This window comes from Rattus norvegicus, chromosome 12 (assembly GCF_036323735.1).
Source record: "Rattus norvegicus strain BN/NHsdMcwi chromosome 12, GRCr8, whole genome shotgun sequence".
Taxonomy (NCBI): domain Eukaryota; kingdom Metazoa; phylum Chordata; class Mammalia; order Rodentia; family Muridae; genus Rattus; species Rattus norvegicus.
The window spans coordinates 21001941-21021681 of NC_086030.1; the positions used below are offsets into that span (position 1 = coordinate 21001941).

At 48.9% G+C, this 19741-nt stretch overlaps 1 pseudogene; it reads left to right on the plus strand.

Annotated features, from left to right (window-relative positions):
* The first annotated feature begins 5211 nt into the window (after positions 1–5211).
* Positions 5212–19741, plus strand: part of Ppp1r14b-ps2 (protein phosphatase 1, regulatory (inhibitor) subunit 14B, pseudogene) — an 82133-nt pseudogene continuing 67603 nt past the window's right edge.

Here is a 19741-nt window from a genome sequence, read left to right on the forward strand (position 1 = left end):
TCCACCATCTTATGTCAAGGAGATCTGCCTTGGAAGACCTGTGCTGCTTAGGCACAGAGCAGTGGGGAGGGTGGGCTCGGGGCCATGAGGACCCCCAGAAGGATTGTGGGATTGTGAAAGGAGCACAGGCACCTTGAGGGAGTCCTGTGAACTGAGAGCAAGGCCCTGTGGGTAGACATGGACTATATACAAGTTTAGAGCCTGGCTTTAAAGGACTCTTTCCCCGGGGACAGCTGAGAGCAGTGGGCTGACAAGTGTCTCTCCACTTCTACCCCCCCACCCCCGTTGCCTATTGCTCTTGGAACTGCTGGAGTTGGGGAGATGCTGTGTACACTGAAATCTGCAAAAGCTATAAGCCCTGGCTGGCTGTCCTAGAGGTCAAGTGCTGACCTTAGGAACAACGCTGCTTAAGGTGAACCCTGCCTCCATGTGACAAAGAAAGAAGCTGGGTGTGTGCGGTTGTTTAGAATAATGGAACATGGCTGAAAAAAAAAATCCAGGCAGTGGTTATCGGGCACGGATGACACCATAGCAAAGGGAAGTTTGGGCAGGGAAGTCTCAGTGTATAATGGGCTGGGGCTGTGTGTGTTGGATACACTGTCCATGTGTAGAGGGACCCCCCCAGTTCTCCAAGGCTCACTGAGACCAATCAGGTATGGAGTGCCAGACATTCCCATCAAACAGGTAGAGGACAGTCCAGATAGGCCCAGGATGAAGAAGTATAATCTGAGAGCTGTCCTGTCTCCTGGACTCCCTACCCTGGTCAGGCTTGGAGCTGCCCAGCCAGCAATAGGCCCACTGGGTCAGACCAAGACAGCCCTCCATTTACAGGACTCTGGTGGCTCTTTGAGGTTTCCTTTCCCATAAAATCTCATAACTATTGGGGAAACAGGCCCTGGTATCAGGTTCACCCTGAAAATCTAGTCAAAGTCCTTGGGAATGGGGAAGACCTCAACGGCATTTGAGTCCTCTAGGCTGAGTCTGAGGGACAAGGATTTGGGATATGGGCATGACAGCTCCTACGGTGGCCATCTGAGGCCATTGGGTAGCCCATTGGTCAGCATCTGAGACGTCCTTCCTCAGCCTCAGTCTGAAGACTCTGAAAAACAGGACTCCTTAGCTTTAAGTGAAAAAAGGATCAAATCCAGAAACCAAAGAGGGATTTGGGACACAGGCTTGGTGGCAGCACTGGGGAGGCAGAGGCAGGAGGAGGTTCCAGAACAGCCTGAGCTACTGTGGCACCGAGGGTAACTTGGCTTAAGAAAACACCACCAATAACAACCCAGAATCACATAAATAGAACAACTGAGAAGCTTGACTTCATTTTATACTTTTTGTATACAGCTTTTATCCCCTCCCCCATCATTCAGGAAGTAGTTATTGAAGCCTTTGGACCATAGTAAAAATGTCCAGGAATTCCAAAGGGCTGGTACTTTTACTCACTGAGCTATGCAGAAATGCATCTGGAAGGTACATGTGCATTATTAAGTATGCACTGCAGATTCTCCTGGCATTTGTGCATCCACCTGGGGCACATGCATGCCACATAAGCACTGAGCAGGTGCACATGTGTCCATTCATGCTGGCATGTGCTGCAAAGGTGTGCACGCCCAGCAGACTCCCTTGGTGGGCTCATGTGATTCTCAGAACCCGAGGGAGGCCCTGTGATATCGTTGAGCTTTAGAAATATTTCTACCTGGAAGTTGGTATCACAAATAAAGACCACAAGTTTTTAGGCCATCAGCGAACCTGAAAAGGAAATTACAGCCCTACTTACAAATGCACGCAGACAGAAGCAGAACCTATTAAAATCTGCAAGAAGCCGGCAGAGGGACTGGGGGAAAGCCAGGGGGGAAGGCCTCATTTGTTAGAAGTGATAATGACTTGGAATGAATGGACTGAGCTTTCAGTCTGAGAATGTAGAAAAAGCAGTAAAATATGCCCAAATGAAGAAGGGCTGGCTTGACACAGAACAGATGGAAAGAACGCAAAGGAAAAGAAAAAAAGTGGTGGGGTTGGTTAGAAAAGTGTAGGCCAACGCTGGAGAAACGGCCCAGCTGTTAAAGACTAGGCTCACAACCAAAACAGCAAAACGTGGAGGCCGGGGCCTGGAAAGATGGCTAAAGGCTCTTGCTACCAAACCTGATTGTCCTTTGACCTCCAGACATGCTGCGTTGCAAACACACATGAGTGCTCATACCTGTGCACACGGGCCCACTTTTTTAAGAATGTAATTTTAAGCCAAGGCCAGCCAGGCACGATAGCACACACCTGTAATCCTAGCACGGGAAGACAGAATCGGGATGGTCAGGAGTTCAAAGTTATTCTCGGCTACGTAGCAAGTTGGGAGCTAGCATGGGCCTCACAAAAGGAATGCAAAGAAGTAGCAGATACAGAGCCAGGCTTCTGTACCCAGTCCAGACGGGCCCTGGAGAGCCAGATGCCTCACTCCCTTCACAGAGCAAAGAGGGCACCTGATGTTCAATCAGGCCTGAAGAAATCTTGCTAATACCCAGCCCCCATCGTTGTTGAGTTTCAACAAACTGGAAGAAGCAGGGTCATCCTGCTGTGGCTAAGGCATCTGCTGGGCCTGTGAGGCTGGGCCTGTGAGGCTGGGCCTGTGAGGCTCTCTGCATGCTGCTTCTTAGGGAAGGGAACATCTCCCTGGCATGTCCTTGCTCCTTGAGGAACTTTTCCTAGGGCATTCCCTTTGACAGATAACCTCTAATGGTGAACTTGTCTGCATGTACTGGTCTCTCCTGAGTGGGATCTGGTGCCTCGTGTCCAGTGGGCAAGCACAGCATCACTGAGCTTCACCCATAATTATTTAACACTTCTGTTTCAGGACTTCTAGGTAGCCCAGGACAACCTAGACTTTGCAAGAACCCTTCTGTCTCAACCACCAGAGTGCTAGGATAGCAAGTGTGTGTTACCATGCACAGTCCCAAGAGCACCTTTGCTGTCCTTCATGTTTCTCTGCTGACTTCCATCCTTGTTCCTGCTCTGGATGAACAAGTTGTGGTTACTCCCAGCTACCCTCTGTGTTTGTGTCAAACCTGGTCACTGCTGAGCGCGGGACAGCAATGGCGCCTCCACACGTCCAAGGCTGCGCTCTCAGAGCTTTCCTTCCATGCTCTACTAGCCTGTGCTAGTGTACTTAGCCCATGATTGCCAAGCTACAAAGCCATGCTTGACGAATTCCCCTGTGAACTCAATTTTCAAAACCTGTTTCAAGCCAGCAAGCCTCACCAACTCCAGTATGCACGGCCATCCTCCCACTCTGGGTCAATGACAGCAGCCACTGAACAACTTCTTGGATTCTCATGCAACCAGGACCCTCATCCCTTTTGCATGCAGCTGGCAGCCTCGCTGAGAGATGAACTGAACAGGCTACTCCGAGTTCAGTACTTAAACTCCTTGGAATGAAATCCTTGCTCTTGACTCCTGAGACCACCCTCTCTTCCCAAATTACTTGCCTTTCTCTCCTGCTTCCTGGGCAGGCAGGCTCCTAACCCGGGACCTTTGTGCAGCTGTGGTCCTGCCTGGAGCAGCTTTTCTGCATAGGGCAGCTGCATGCTCCGTCATTTTTAACAGATCTTCATCTATGTTTTACTAAAGGGCTCTTCTCTCACACCCTACTCCCCCCTCAGGACCCTCTCTGACTCTTCCTAGGCGTCATGGTTCTCATGCCTTCACCGTCAGTACTTAAACCATGGATACGATCCGCGTCTTCCTTCACATATTACGTATGTGGTAGCTTACATGTACTTCCCTTGCATCTGACAGGCTGGGAGCTGGGAAGGGGATGTGGCTCCCACTGTCTACCTTACAGAGAACACAGGTCAGCCTTCCTCAGGGATTGGCTTGGTTGATACTTGCTTTCGTCCTTTCTTTGGAAGGGAAGTGAGCTGCAGATAGATGCCTTAGTTGGGGAGATTGGTGCTTGCTGGTGGGCAGGCCATATGTTCTCCCCTGCCCCCCATGCTACATTGCTCCAGGCCCTTTGAAAAAGCACAGTCAGGTATCCTCAGGATATTGTAGAAGTATATGGCCTTTGTTGGTGAGTAGCAAGCATAGTGGGTCCTGCCTGGTGGCGCATGAGACCACAAGTCCTTGGGTTTAGCCTTGACGGAGGGGGATGGGAAGAATTCGGTTCTAGGTTGTGTGTTGTGTGCTGAGGGGGGAGGGGAGGGGCCAGTGTCTGTACTGTGCATGTGCACATGTGCATTTAGGTACGAGAGAGGAGGGGTGTGTGTACATGCATGTGTGCATGCCAAGCCCAGAGGTCAACCTCAGGTGTCACGGCTTTGCTTTTGTGAGACAGTCTTTCGGCCTGGAGCTCATCAACCAGGCTAGACCCAAGCAGCAAGCCCCAGGGATCTGTCTGTCTCTGCCATCTCAGCCCTAGCATTTAAGCATGCCTTTGCCACACCTTTTTTTTTTTTTTAATGTGAATTCTGGGAGTTGAACCCAGTTCCTCATGTTCGCAAGTCTAGTACTTTACTGACTGAGCCATCTTCTCAGCCCTTCTCTGTTTTCTTAGAGCTGCTTCTGCTGGTCTGTGGGGACGGCAGTGACTGAACCACTCTGATGGCTTAGCTCTGTCTCCTGTGAACCATATGGTAGGCGTCACACTGACCGCCAAGGTCCCTTTCCTTCCCTTGCTAGAACTGACCAAAGGCTTTGAAGACACTCTGGCCAGAGCAGGTTTGGAAAAGGCAGAGCAGGACAGATGAGCTCTGTGGCCTTGACTTACCAGGCAAGATGGTGGTCAGAAGGGGCATAGCCTGTAATTGAGCTCTGTTGGCCAGGTCTTGCCTGGATCAGCCCATAGACATGATGTCTTTGCTTTGCTATCTTTGCCCTCCTGACATACAGGACGAGCAAGTGAGGGAGGAAGGCAATGAGGAGGAGTCAAACCTTTCAGACTCTGGTAGAAAAGGTATCAGGGTAAGGTTTGTAAAGTTGGAAAGGTCTGAGCTAACTAGAGAACATGGCACCTCGGGGACAAATCCAGCCCCCGTAAGTGATGGCTGACTCTTGACCTTGGTGTTGCCTCCTTTGAAAGCAAGTTTCCTGCCAAGGTGTGGACTGAGGCATGGCCATCACACAACTGCTCACAGGGGTCTTTGGACAGTTGGGGCTTCTGCCAGGTACCACGTTGGGTCCCCAGAGATCAGGGCTGGAGTTGGGCGCGCTGGGATCACTACCATGAACACTGCCCTCAGCTCACCTTGTTACCAGAGTTACTATGTTAACGTGAAGGAGGTATGTTCAATGTGGCCACATTGAGAAGATGGGCAGAGAGAGCCAGCAGTCCCCTGCCAAGTCTATCTTTGGGGTCCTAAGATGAGGGTCACATTTAAATAAAGAGGAAAAACTATACATGGAGAAGTAGTGGTTATCAAGGTGTGGTCCTGTCCCTCATCATTGTCTCTGTGCTGGTCCCCTTGTACAGAGACTTGACAAATTGTGAGACTTGTGTGAAATCTCTTTCTGGGAGACAGATTCTCTTCTGGTTGGCCCAGGCTTCAGCTCTTACCTCCTCTCAGTGTGAAATTCCTGGGGTAAATTTAATTTCCTTGACATCCATTGTTTCAATAGTCTGAGAGCCAAATGGAAGGACCTACGTATCTCTTTAGAATAGCTCCCTTAGTGAGATAGTAACACCCACACTCTCTCTGTCAGGCTCTCTCTGTTGGGCTTTCCTGTACTCAGGTTCCTACAGGACATCTGGGCTAGCACTCTCATTCCAGGGCTGCTGGGGTCCACTCTTCATCACAAAGTGGCACATCCGAGCTCTGAAGGGCCAGGTGTATCTGGTGAGTGGCCAGTAACCACAGTCTGCTGCCCACAGACTGCTCCATTCCCTCAAAGGCACATTTCCACTCTCAGCCAAGTGCCAGGTACTGGCCGAGGAGCCGGGCCTTAGTGTATTCTATGTCTTGCTTCAGAGAATTCCCAGTGAGCAGTCATCGAACTAGAAGTACTGGAGGGGAAGGAGCCACGCGAAGAGTAAGCCCTGAGGATAGAGAGAGGAGAGAGCAGAGGGTGGACATGTCCCAGACTGGAACAGAGCAACTGCAATCTCTGAGGAGCAGGTGGAGAGCCTCGGTTTGACCTGGTGGATGTCAGAGGCAGCAGTTCCCGTGAGTATCCGTGCCTGGCTGCTGGGATTCCCGGTGTCTGACTCACCCTCACTATGGCAGTGTGAGTTCAAGTATGGCACAAAGTGGGGGCTGGAAACTGTAGTATTGACATATAAAGGAAGTCAGTTGAGAGAGAGAGAGAGAGAGAGAGAGAGAGAGAGAGAGAGAGAGAGGTCCTTCCCCATGTGGGTTTCATACAACAAAGAAAAGCTAGAAGGCCTTCACCTGGGCTTTGTGACTAAAGAGAGCTCGTGTGAGACAACCCATCTCTTCAAGAAAGGCAGGTGCCATGAAAATAGCCAATCAAGGATCACATGCATCCCAGCCTACAGCTTTCGGGGGATTTCCCCTCCCCCACCAGCCCACTTTAGGGAGCATGTTCTCTTTTTAATATATTTTTTCTTGATTTCTAACCTTGAGCCTCTGGTTATAATCTTTGTCCTGGGACTTAAGAGCCTGGAGTCATGTGCCCTCGAGACTCAATTGGCCAGACACTAAGCAAATTTTCCCTTCTCCTTATCTTTCTTTTTTTTCCCCCCTTAGCTGGCTAAAAGCCTAAACATGCTTTCCCTGACAGCCTGGGCTTTCTCCTGACTGACTCTGACCTCTGTGCCTGACTTAAAGGCTCTCAGCCTTGTCCCTCCTCTCTGGCAAGCGACAGGATTTGCATTTTGTTTCCCCTGTTGTTTTTCTCTGAAACAACAGGGATCCTGGAGATCCCTGTCTAAATTATTTCATTGAAGAGACTGAGAACCCCAAAGGGAACTCCACTTCCCAGGCATCGGCAGCCTGTACAGTATAGTCTTTCCCGTAAACATGCAAGGAGGCACCTCCGACCCATCAGGGAGACATGCGAAGGGTATTGGGGGAGTCGCCGAATCTTGCAGAAGTTGTAGCCCTGCAGCACAGAGGGCCAGAGTGTGTGGGTGGGGACCCAAGGATGGAAGATGTCACATAGGTCACTGCCATCCTTAACAGGGAGTTCTAGCGTTTTCCAACACCCACTGACTGGCAAAGTGGGTAAGACTCATAAAACACTTTATCTCAAGTTGTTCATGATACCGTTCCTTCCCTGCCCCAGGCGCCAGCATCACCCCAGAAGGAGGCACTTGGTAAAAATTAAAAGGCATTCGCTGCATCTCATTTTATGCATGAACGCAGTCTGAAGGTTTGGTGATTAGAGAGGAAAATGCAAATATCAGACAAATGAGCTAGAATATTCAGACGCAAACGTCGAGTGTGAGTTTGTGAGTCAATCACGGAGAATTGCACCCGTGGCCTGTGTGTCAGACCTGGAGCTGGCACAGGTGTCTGGTGTGTGGGGAGTGGGGCTGTGCCCCGCAGTTACTCTTCCTTCCCACTGAAGCACTGGTGGATGCACTGCCAGGTGAGGGGAGAGGTGGTCCAGCTGCAGCCCCACAGCCACTCGCTAGCCACCCCTTTCTGCTCTCTTCCCCCTGCCAAACCATGAAAGCATTCTTGTACCGTGAGAGATCAGGACCAGAGGGCTGAGCACATGCAAGTTACGGATACACATTCCACCAGGAGAGCTTGCTTTTTGCCAATACCCCCTTCCCCCTGAGAAAACAAGCAACTGTGTGCTTGAAACATTTCCTCTTTCTCTAGAGGATCGGGAGGGGGGACGCAGCTTCTAGCCACCTGCATGTGTCTGATAGCAAAGGTCTGGGTGAGCGCAGTCCTCTTATTCATCATCAGACAGCAAGTTCTACAATTGATCAGCACGACACAGATGCTTTAGTGCCAAAGAGGGGACCGGGCACTGTCGCTGGAATAGGGCTGGGTGTGAAATTATTGCCTACAGATAAATTCTGCAAACAGCTGCCTGCAATAGCGTTTATGTTGGAAGGCGTGCATGAGGTCATTATCCAGGGTTTTATAGGCCATTCCTTGGCTCAGCCCCAGGGCTGCTTATGGCTTTGTAGAAAGGCAACATCACACTTTATGAATGACAGATGGCATTTATCACACCTTGTATGATTATTCATGGAGATGTGACTGGGGGCCTCCTGCAAGTGAGACCTGAGTAGGTGCCCATGGACAGAGCTTCTCTATCCAGAGATGGGACCCTGTCTTACTGGCCGAGTGACTCATGGCCATGGTCTTGTCGCTGTGCCTTAGGCTTCCTTAGCTCTGGGGAAGGCCACTTTCAACTATGTCTCTGAGCTGGTTTCATCGTGTTCTATCGCTTTGGCTGTAAAGCACCTCTGTGGACTTCCTTGCCCAGGCCTTACTCTCCTTGAAGAAGGTCAATCAGAAGCCTGAGTTCCCACTTAGGCCACGTCAAGCAGTAAAGGCCAGTCCTTTCTGTTGCCTCAGTCTGGCTGGATGCAGGCTGAACAGTCTTTTGGGCTCAGGGTAACAGCTGCTTAGATATGCCTGGTACAGCTTTTCTGGTATCTCAACAGAATTTGAAAAGCAAGTTCAATTTGCTAGGCTGAAATAGTCAACAGTTTAAACACCAATGCAAGCTATGGTTCTTTGTTCCTCTTCTGCTTCTAAGGCTCAAGGAAAGACTGCCTTGGAAGCTGGGGTTGGGTCTCAGTTGATAGAGTGCGTGCTTGGCTTGTACAAACCCTTGGTTTCACTCAGCATTGCGTAAGTCAAGCAGATTGATGAATGGAGGTAGAGGGGGGATAAGAGGATCAGAAGTTCAATATCATCCTCAGTTATGTAATGAACTGGAACCATGGAAACATGAGACCATTTCTCAAACAAACAAACGAACAAACAAACAAGAGCAGGCTGGAGAGATAAGTTGGTGGTTAAGAGCACTTATTGCTTTAATTGCACTTATTGCAGAATACCTAGATTCTGTTTTCTGTAACTCCATTTCTAGGGAAGCCAACACCATCTTCTTACTTCTGTGGGCATCAGACACATATGTGGAGCACATGCATACATGTAGGCCAAACACTCAGACACATGAAATAAATAAATCTTAATTTTGAAGAAAAGGCAATATGGCAGACAGCGAGCTCAGAAGAGCAAGGGGCACATGTCTCACTCTTACGTCGACCATCTCACTGAATCTCAGGGTCTATACCATGCAGACCCCAGGGCTCCTGAGAGGTCTCTAAGCTACACACATGGGGACCTCTCTCACTGTCTCCCTACATGGTGCTGCTTTATACCACTGACCTCTGAGATGGTCTGAGCCCTCTGCACCATTCATCCTGCAGCCTTTGGTGGGAACAATCTGCCTGGCTGGGTCCTGGCATAATGTGAGGACCCAGAGAGCATGGCCACATGTACTCTACAATTTCATCCAGATTCCCAGAGTCCAAAAATCCATCAGACTGGATACCATCTCTGGAACTGTAGATGGGAAATGATGCTTGTTGGGAGTGGACCAGAGGGACAGTCAGAGCTGGGAGGAGGAACTGCATTTTCCAGTGACGGTTCAAACAGCACTCCATCCCTGCAGCAATGGCAGAAGCTCTGGATATTTCAAATCATGAGAGCTAGGGTATTTTCTAAAGTTCATGTGACACATCGCAGTCCTGGAGCCCCCTAGGTCCACTGACAGAAAAGTCACCCATAGTGGTACAGTGTGAATGAAGCTTCTCAGAGAGGTGTCAGGGCCTCTGGGAGGAGGACCTGTTGGTTGATTTTTGTCATTGTGTCACAAGCTTAGACAGGCCTGGGAATAAGGAATCTCAGTTGAGAAACTGGCTTCCTCATATTTGTGGAAGGCATTTTGTTGATTGCTAACTGAAGTAGGAGGGCCCAGTCCATTGTGGGTCCTGTCACCATGGGCAGGTGGTACTGGGCTATGTAAAAAAGCTATCAAAACAAGCCAATAAGCAGTGTTCCTCCAGGGTCTTGGTTTCAGAGTCTGTCTTGTTCTCCTATCCTGAGTTCCCTCAGTGACAGACTGTGACCCATAAGCTGAAAGAAACTTCTCCCTCCCTGGGTTGTTTCTGATCAGTTTATCATAGCATCAGAGAAACACATTGGACTGAGAAAGAATACCCAGAATTCAGCAGTGCCTTTAAACCTAGGAGGGAAGTTGTGAGAGTTGGTTTTGATTGTAAACTTAATGGGATTTAGAATGATTATGGAAACAATCTCTGGGCGTGTCTCGAAGAGAGTTTCTAGACTGGGTAAATTTGAGGCAGAAGACCCACCATGATTGCAGGTGGCAATCCTCTCTCTCTCTCTCTCTCTCCCTCCCTCCCTCCCTCCCTCCCTCCCACCCTCCCTCTCCCTCTCCCCTCTTCATCTTTGCTCATGATCGATAGACACTGCCTGTGTGCTGAAGCTATTTAAGTGGGAAAGCCACATTAAATTCACGTAGCCCAGCTCTGTGGAGCTCCATCTGGTGACAGAAGATGGAAAGATGGACGTGAAGGGATGACTGGCCACTGCGGGGATTTGAGTCCTCTGAGTTCACCTCAGCTGTTATGCAACTTTGCACTGGATGGGAGGAACAGGAAAGAGGATGTGAGGTTGGAATGGTCAGGAGAATGGTGCCGGATCTGGCCATTTGTGCCATTGTGGGGCATCCATAGTGCCCGACTAAGTTCAGCAGAGCATACCAGACACAGACTAGAGACAGAGTCAAATCGGGTGGGGGTGCCAGCAGGGCAGGGATTCTTGAGGAATATGTTTATTTGGGTTTTTAGCTTTTAGGAAGACATGACTTCCCTGTGCTAAGGATAAAGGAAGAATAAGAGGAGGAATGGGAGGAAGAGGAGGAAGTTGAGGAAGACGAGATGATGAGGGGGTTCCACCAAGGATCATGGGGCAGGGTGGGCTTTGCAGGAAAAGCCTTTTTTAGGGTTGAATGAGTAGGGCTGGGGGCAGGGAGAGCCTCTTTCGTCACTCTTGTGTCCTGACACTGTAGCAGGGATCCAACTGACATATTCAAGTTATTAGATAAGAGATCCATGACCCGAAATTTTAAAGTCCATTTTATATTGGTATTGTAGCTCAGCTGGTAGAATGTTTGCCTAGCGTGCAGGACACCCCAGATCTATCCTCAACCGTGTAAACCACAAAATGGTTTTCCATGCTCGTAATCCCAGAACTGGGGAGATGGAGGCGGGAGAATTAGAGATTTGAGGCCAGCCTGCGCTATATAAGATTCTGTACCATTTTTATTTCTCATAGATTAAATAAATAATCTTACCTCTGAGTAGCCTGAGGGCTGTCCTAGGCAGCTCTTGAAATCAGATTCTTTCTCAGATTCAGGAGAAAAGCCACACCTCTGTGTTTTGGGTTTTTGAATTATTCTATTTGTGTGTGTGTGTGTGTGTGTGTGTGTGTGTGTGTGTGTGTGTGTGTGTGCTGGTGCTTATGAAGGCCAGAGTCCAATATCAGACATCATCATTGATCACCCTCTACCTTGTTATTTTAGGGAGGTTCTATCACTGACCCCAAAACTTGCTGATTAGACTGGACTAGCTGGCCAGCTCCAGAGATCCCCCTGTCTACACCTCCTAGTGCTGGAATCACAGTTACATGTGGTCATGCCTGCCTATAAGTCAGTGTTAGGATAGGTTCTCATGCATGTGCAGAAAGGATTTTACCAATTAATAAAACACCATGACCTTTAAAACAACTTGGGGTGGGGAGGATTTATTTCAGCTTACAGTTTGTAGTCCCTTGTGGAGGGAAGAAATGCAGGAGTTCGAGCAGGAATCTAAAGGCAGGAACTGAAAAAGAGGTCATAAAGGTGCACAGCTTACTGGCCTGCTCGAACTGCTTTCTTATACCACACAGGATTACCACAGGGTGGTACCACCCCAGCTGGTGTTGGGTTTGTTTGCATTTAAAGGCAGAGTCTTATCGTTAGCCTTAAACTGATTGTCTAGCCAGGGATGTTCTTGGACTTCTGATCCTCTTCCCTTTACTTTCTAAGTGCTGGGATTACAGGCATATTCAATCATGTTGCATATACGTGGTGCTAGGCTAACATGATAAGGAGTCAGTCCGCTGGGCTACAGCCCCATCCCCTCTAGTTGTGTGCACTTCTGAAGTTACCACCTAAGATGTTTTAGGGTCCTACAAGCCCATCTTGATGTGAAGATCTACAGCAGATGCTAGCTGGGCTCTTCCTATACTACTGTGCCTTGGATGCCCAATTGCTCCTGAGAGGAGCTCCTGTGAGCTACGAAGTGCTTTCTTACGGATTCTGTCAGTCTGTGACACACAGCAGGTCCTTTACCGAACAAGGACCCTGGCTCTTTGCGGGCCAGCTGCTTGAGGCTTCACAAAGTTGTGAAGATGCAGAATAGTGGGGTACTCTGTAGACTTCTGTAGCAAAAATGAGCAGACAACACATGGGGCAGCAACCTGTTCTCCCTGGACCCAAGAATCCCTGGGGAGCTGGGGAAGAAGTTTTCTTCTAAGTGTTCGCTGGAATGGAGGGGTTGCTGAGGAGAGAGGCTCAGTAGGTTGAGAATCATCTTCCCTACTGAGAGACCCCTACGAAGGAGGCTAGTGAGGGAGTCTGTTATCATGGGTATTAAAGTCAGCATCTACCTCCCTAACGAATCAGGCTTGGTCATATGTCCCTAACAGGACAAATGAAGACACAGTAACAGTGAAAAGCAGGCAAAGGAGATTAATTCAACGTGGCCACATTGGGAAGGGGAACAAATGGGTCCAGTGATACCCCCTCTCTCAAATGCATCTTCAGGGTTTGGACACGCTGGTCAAGTTTAAAAGAGCGAAAGGTAGACATAGCTAAGCAGTCCTGGTCACTGTTGTCTAAGCTCCAGTCTTTCCTGCAAGGTGGTCTGAGAAGTTTTCCGAATTGTGTAAAGTCTCTTTCCTAGGGACAAGGTTCTAGTTCTCTGGTTGCCACAAAGCCCCAAACTCTACTCTCCCGTTTCTCCCAGTGTGAGACTCCTAGGAATGTGTTTCACAAGTTGGGTAGTCAAATGGAAGAGTATAAGAGTCCCTTTGGAATGTCTTCATTCAAAAATGATAGACTTTCTCCCCACTCCAGACTCGAACTCCCTGCAGGCCGTTGAATTCCCCCTCTATCTTGGGCCCAGTGATGTGCTGGGACCAGCCAGTGGCAGTAGTCTTTACAAAGGATACAGAGCCTGAGTAAAACTGACCAAGCAGAGGCAGGAGTGTGAGGACCAGTTTCAGGGACCCAGCCCCAATTGGGGGCAGCCCAGGCTCCACCAGACTGCTCCAGTGGCAGAGCCCCAAGGGATGCCTCTCAGCTTACATTACATTAGGTTCCATTTCTGTTCTCGTTGCTGGGCCATTCTTTCCCACAGATGCTCACGCCACTGTGGCCTGCCACATCCAATTGCAGGTGCAAAGATTTAAATAGCATCCAGAAAGGTAATAGTCAAGATTCTAAAAACAGGAACCTGAGCACAGGAGTGACTTGGGTGCCCACAGTACTGCCAGGCGACACGTACTTTGGACATGATTCCACTTCTACAGATCCTAGCCCTCTGACCTGTGTTTGACCCCATGGACTCCCCACGGGCCTTCCTTCTGCAGGGCAGACAAGGAGCTCCGGATCCCATAATAAGGCTGCTGCCTCTCTGGGATACAGCTAAGATCTGAAATGTTTCCCTTTCCCAAATCTGGAGAGAGGACTTGGGTTGGCTGAGCTTTCTCAGGCCAGCAGCTAAGGACCAGATGTTACTTGTAGCTGGACTCTCTCCCAAATCCCAGTGAGATGACCCTCAAGTATGCAGTTTATAAAGCCTCTTCGCCTTCCATGGCTCTCATTGGATCTTAGTGCTGTCCAGTGACTGTGAGGACTCTGGAGATGGAGGAGCCAAACTGCGAACCAGAACCTAGAGCCACAGTGAACGCCTCAACCTTTCAGTGTTTCTAGTGTTAAAAATTGGGAACAAAGCAAGAATGTGGGTTGTGGCCAGGGTTGTTTTAGATGCCTGTGGAGCCAGCTGGATCCGAAGACAAAAGCTATTTTCTACAGTGAGTGAATGTGAAGGGAGTGGAACTGTTCTGATGACCCCAGGCTCCGTGCTGTCCCTACACTCTAGTTCCGCGGCTCAGCTACATGGGGCCCTCACTGCGCGAGCAGCTGCACCTCTCCCGTCCATCTCTCTCTTGGCCAAGGGCATCTATGTGCTCATGGCCCATTTGCCACAGCAGGAAAAGAGTGAAAAGAGTTGTGGGAGTCGGGCATGGTGGTACACAACTGTAATCCTAGTCCTTGGGACTAAGGCAGGAAGATGGAGAGAGTTCAAGGTCAACCTGGGCTCAGCAAGTTCCTGTCGTGAAACATTCCCCTCTAGGAAAGAAAAAGGTAGAAAGAACACACTGCTCTCATCCCATTCCCAAGACTCCACAAGTCCAGTAATGAATAGAAGGAAAAGTGACCCTCCTGGGCAGCTATATCCTTTCCTCTTGCTTGGTACAAAGTTAAATGAGGGGGTCTAGGGTCTGGGGATATATAGCTTAGTTGGTAGAACTCGTGTCCTTGGTATTACGAAGTCCTTGGGTTCTATTCCCAGCACTGCACAAACTGGATGTGCTGGCCCGTGCTTTTGGTCTCAACCTCACAAGGCTTGGGAAGGAGGATCAGGCATTCAAGGTCATTTTTAATTCTATGGTGAGTTACAGGCCACCCTGGGCTGCAGGAGACCTCGAACCAACAAACAAACAAAAAATAAACAGATAAACAACCCCAGACCAAAAGCGAAACCGAAAGCTTGAGGGGTGCAAAAGCTTGGAATGTGAAGGTGAATGATTTTGAGTTCTTCCCAGGTGAGGAAATCCAAGGGGGCTTCCTAGAGGAAGCTCCTGTAACACCCCCCCCCCCCCCATCACGGAGCCACTTCCTGCCCACTTCCCAGCTGCCCTGATTTTGCTGAGACACAAATAAGCTAATTCCCCAGGGGTTAAAGTGTTGGTCCTAGTGTTAAGGACAGCTCTTTATGCTAAGCACTCCTTTTGTTATTACTTTCCCTTAAATTAGCTAAGATGTCAGCCCCAAGGTGATTTGACTCCCAAAGGAAGCAGTTAAGTCCATCCCGGGTGTGGTGTCTAGCTGCCCTAGCGCTGATAACCAGCAACCAAGCAAACAGAAGATACAGCAGTATGGCTGCCCCATACCTTTGAAAACTTCACCAGCGCCTTGGAGAAGCTAAAATACAACCGTAGCTGCTTGCTGTTGAAGCACAATTCCGGCTCCAGATGATACTGCCCTAGCCATGACTGGTTCAAACAGCTTACATTCAGCCTTTGACCTTACAAGCCTCCCTGGTCTCTAGCTGCCATTTTTGGTCCACACCAAAGGAGAGGCATGTCAGCTGCGGTGCCCCGTCAAAGGCATTGCTTGCTACAAATATGATACTTAAGTATGTAAGTAGGACAATTGTGATTGGTGCAAAGAACCACACTCCCTTTCTAACTACACACACACACACACACACACACACACACACACACACACACACACAGAGGAATGCTTGTGCATGCTGGGCTTCCCTGTAGTGTTGTAACATTAGGCCAGTGGTCTTTTTGGTGGGCTTTTAGTCTTTGTCACTAGTGGAGTGGGCTGGGTTGGTAGCATGGAGAGAAAACAGTAGACACAACAGAGCAGCTCCAGAAGCAGGGCCCAGAGAGTGGCTAAGGAGCTTGAAACAGCAGAGGCAGTGGTACCGTGTGTGGTGGTGGAGATAATGAGTTGAAGAGGGCAGGAAGCCAAGGCTGAAGAAGGATGGGTGACTGTGAACAGCCAGAGATAAGAAGCTGCAGACCATTGTGGCTGGGAGAGTGCCAGAGAGATTGCGAGGCTTCAGCGCCAAAGGCTGAGGGTCCCAGCACCTGAGGCCTATTTGGGGAGTCATCGATACCAGGAGATGCTGCTGTTCACTGCTGCTGGAAGCTGAGGATTACAGTAGCTGCCAAGTGCCAGAGGGACTAGTGTTTAAAGTCCAGGGCAACGAACTTCCAGCTTGAGCACCTTGAGGCATAAGCTCATGGCTTCTAAAGCCTAGAGAGCAAGGGACTTCTACTTCTCAGGGTCTGGTGCTGTGCTAAGTTAGGGCTGTGTTAGGGCTCTCTAGAGGATAAGAACAATTAATAGAATGTGAACTTTCTAGATCGGCTTCCATGATACAGGCTGGGTAGTCCAACAATAGCTGTCCGCATGCCAGAGAGGCTAAAAAAAACAAATGGTAGCTGCTCAGTTCAAGAGGCTAGATGCCTTAGTACTTCTGATCAGGTATGGAAATCCTACAAGGTTCCTGGTGAGCTGGTGCTCTTCAGTTTACATGGGAAGCCCAAAGAAGTTGGATTCTGATGTTGGTGAAGATCCATGACTGTATCGCCCAGAACACACTCAATCTCATTTGATGTCAGCAAAAGATGACAGCAGCAGTGACAGCAACGCAGTAGATGTACTCACCAGCAAGAGCAAAGGTGGGCAGGCCAAAAGTAATACTGCTTTTCCTCAGACCTCTTCATATCTGGGCCCACTCATGGGAAGGGTCTTCCCTCCTTGGTTAATGCTCCTGGCAAAAACCCACCCAGAGGGGCATCTGTTAGTTCCAGATCCAATCAAGTTTACAACCAAAATTATCCATCACAGAACTGTCAACAGTGCTGGCTTTGCCCGTATTCAGGTACTCAAGAGCCCTGAACTTCCAGCCCTGGGAGAGCTTCTCCTCCCCTACTCAAAATGTAGATAGATCTATATAGACAGATCAGGACTCCAGAGAGCATATTAATGACAGAGGACCTGCTGCCCTGCATTCGATAGCTGCAGACTTGTGTTTCTTTGTGTTCATAGGGTATGTGTCAGAACCGAGGGACTTAGAGGTCTCTGTTCCCAAGCAGCGGCTTCAGTTCTAGCACTAGTGAATGTTGTGACATCCACAGGTACCTCTTGATGAGCACAGCAGCCATTACCATCTCCATGGGAGCAGCTGTGACTACTTTTAAGAGATCATCAAGGTCTGTCCTGTTGGCCTTCTGCCACTGAGGGAAGGCTTGGGGAAGGTCATGCAACAAACATCACCTACAGTTCTAGCTACTCTAATCTGTATTTTTTTTTAAAAAACAAAAATCCCAGCCATTCAATTTTACCAGTGAAGACTCAGGAGCCAAATGCTGGGGTGAAAGCCTGCTAGCTCAGAGAGAAAGAACCCAACTGATCTTCCTCTTCAGCCAACATCCCAGAAGGAAAAAGCTCGTTCTCCTTCTCCACACTGTCTGAGATTCCCTTCAACTCAATGTCCCTCCTTTCTCTTTCCTGGGTTTTCTTATGTTCATGCCCTGTCAACTGGTTGCTTGCTCTGCCCCTTGACCTATCATTGACTTTATTTAGTTCTAGTGTGTACTAGGGCTGAACCACACCACAGCAAGGTTTTTCTAGTCTTAGTGTTCACAATATGATTAAATATCCTATAACACTTCTAGATCAGCGTAAATCTGACTTATCTCTATATGATATGGGGGAGTGTTAGAGTATGTAGAAGTTGGAAGATTAGCAAAAAGGAGGAACTCCATCTAGGTAGCCATGCAGAAGTTATAATCCATACTGAGGTGAGATTGATGTGGCCGCTTTGGGGTCACCCATTGATTGGGGTCAGTCATTGCTCACTATGTTGGACTTGGGTAGAGGCACATGCTGGTCTGTCATTGGTACCTTGACTGGAGTAAGAAGATGCTCATTTGCTCATCTGGAAAAGTTCACATGACACACAGGTTCCTGGAGTGGTTCATCACCTTCCTCCATTTTCCCTCAGTCCAGTCTTAGCTTCCCATCCCAGGAACACTGTCACTAAAGTGCAAGGTGGGATGTTCAGGATTCACAGCCACAGAGTGTAAATGGGGACAACTCTACCGAGCTTGACTAAGTAAAGAGTTTAACTGCCACCTTCATAATGGACAGGGGCACACCTGCTACTGGAGACCAGGAGAGGCCATAGTGGACCTCAGACCCTGGCTGTGTTTGTCGCCAAATCTGCCACCAAGGAATTAACCTTGACTTCGTCTTCTCTTTTACCCCGCAGGCTGGCTCACCTTCAGCCTTTGTGTGAAGGTCTCTACATTCCCGCCATGTTCTCCTTTACGTGGATACATGAGTGTGTCCTGCCTCTACCCCTCTTTTGGTTCATGGTAGCTAGGCTGATTGGCCAAAAATGTTTCCTATCACCACAGCACAGCCGCAGTTTCCACACAAGGGTGGTTTGAGGAAATAACCTCTTGACCCAGGCAAATAATACCATAGGGAACCACCCAATTGCCACTTCCTGTTATGTCTTGACTGTGGATAGAGCTCCCAGGAGTCTAGAAAGGTTACTCAGGGCACGGAGTGGGCTCTGCCTAGTTTGGGTATATACAGCTGACAGGCCACAGACACTATCCCCTCAAGGGCCACAAGCTCCTCCCCTTCCTTTCTGTCTCCTGGCCAATAGTGATGAGCTCACTTTTTATTGGGTACCTCAATAGTTGTCCTTGTCCTCTAAGGGCTTGGATAAATATGAAAGAAGGATTCAGCACAGATCTGGGCTATTGATTGCTTGTGGGTCGGAGCTGGGGTGATGACAGCAGCCATCTGCTCCTAGGTATCACATAGTCTGCCTCCCTGCCTCCCTACTGATTTGATACTAGTTTTAAAGCAGGGCTTGCGTACCTCTGAGAACACTGCTTAGAGCTCAAATGATCAAAGTGCCTGCACCTCAGCACCAGTAGTGTCTTGGGGTTCTGGGAAGCTCCTGGTGCAGGGAGTGTGTTGCGATGGGCTTTGGTTGAACCAGTCTTCCCTGGAGCTGCCCAGCTTCCCCGACTGACCAGCCATGATCTACAGTGAGGACACTGTTGTAGAATGGACTCCTCTGAGCAGCACAGCCACTATCTTCATCAGATAAGTTGCCTTTGGTTCCAGAAACGTCTTCCAATCTGGCCTATAAACTGTTGACATTCCTCCATAGGAAAAGGACATGGAGGATATGGGAAGAGTTGCTGGGCCTTCACCTATAGTCCAGCTGTCCCTCCAGCCATTTGTATGCAATCCTTCTCTAACTGAAAGAGATATTAGAGTCTATAAGCTAGGAGCTGCATTAATGTGGCTATGGGAAAAGCCATCATTTGGGGCATAGTGGTTTGAATGAGAATGAATCTTGTCTTAGGGTTTTACTGCTGTGAACAGATACTATGACCAAGGCAACTCTTAGGATAACTTTTAATTGGGGCTGGATTACAGGTTCAGAGGTTCAGTCCATTATCATCAAGGCAGAAGCATGGCAGCATCCAGGCAGGCATGGTGCAGGAGGAGCTGAGAGTTCTACATGTTCATCTGCAGGCTGCTAGCAAAATACTGACTTCTGGGTAGCTAGGATGAGGATCTTAAAGCCCACATCCACAGTTACACACCTATTCCAACAAGTCTACACCTCCTAATAATGCCACTCCCTGGGCCAAGCATATACAAACCATCACAACTCTTTTAAGCTCATATATTTGACTGCTTGGTCTGCAGCTAGTGGAACTGTCTAGGAAGGATTAGGAGGTGTGGCCTTTTAAAGGAGGTGTGTTATAAGGGTAGGCTTTGAGGTTTCAAAAGCCATTTCCAATTAAATCTCTCTGTGTGTGTGTCTCTGTCTCTGTCTCTCTGTCTC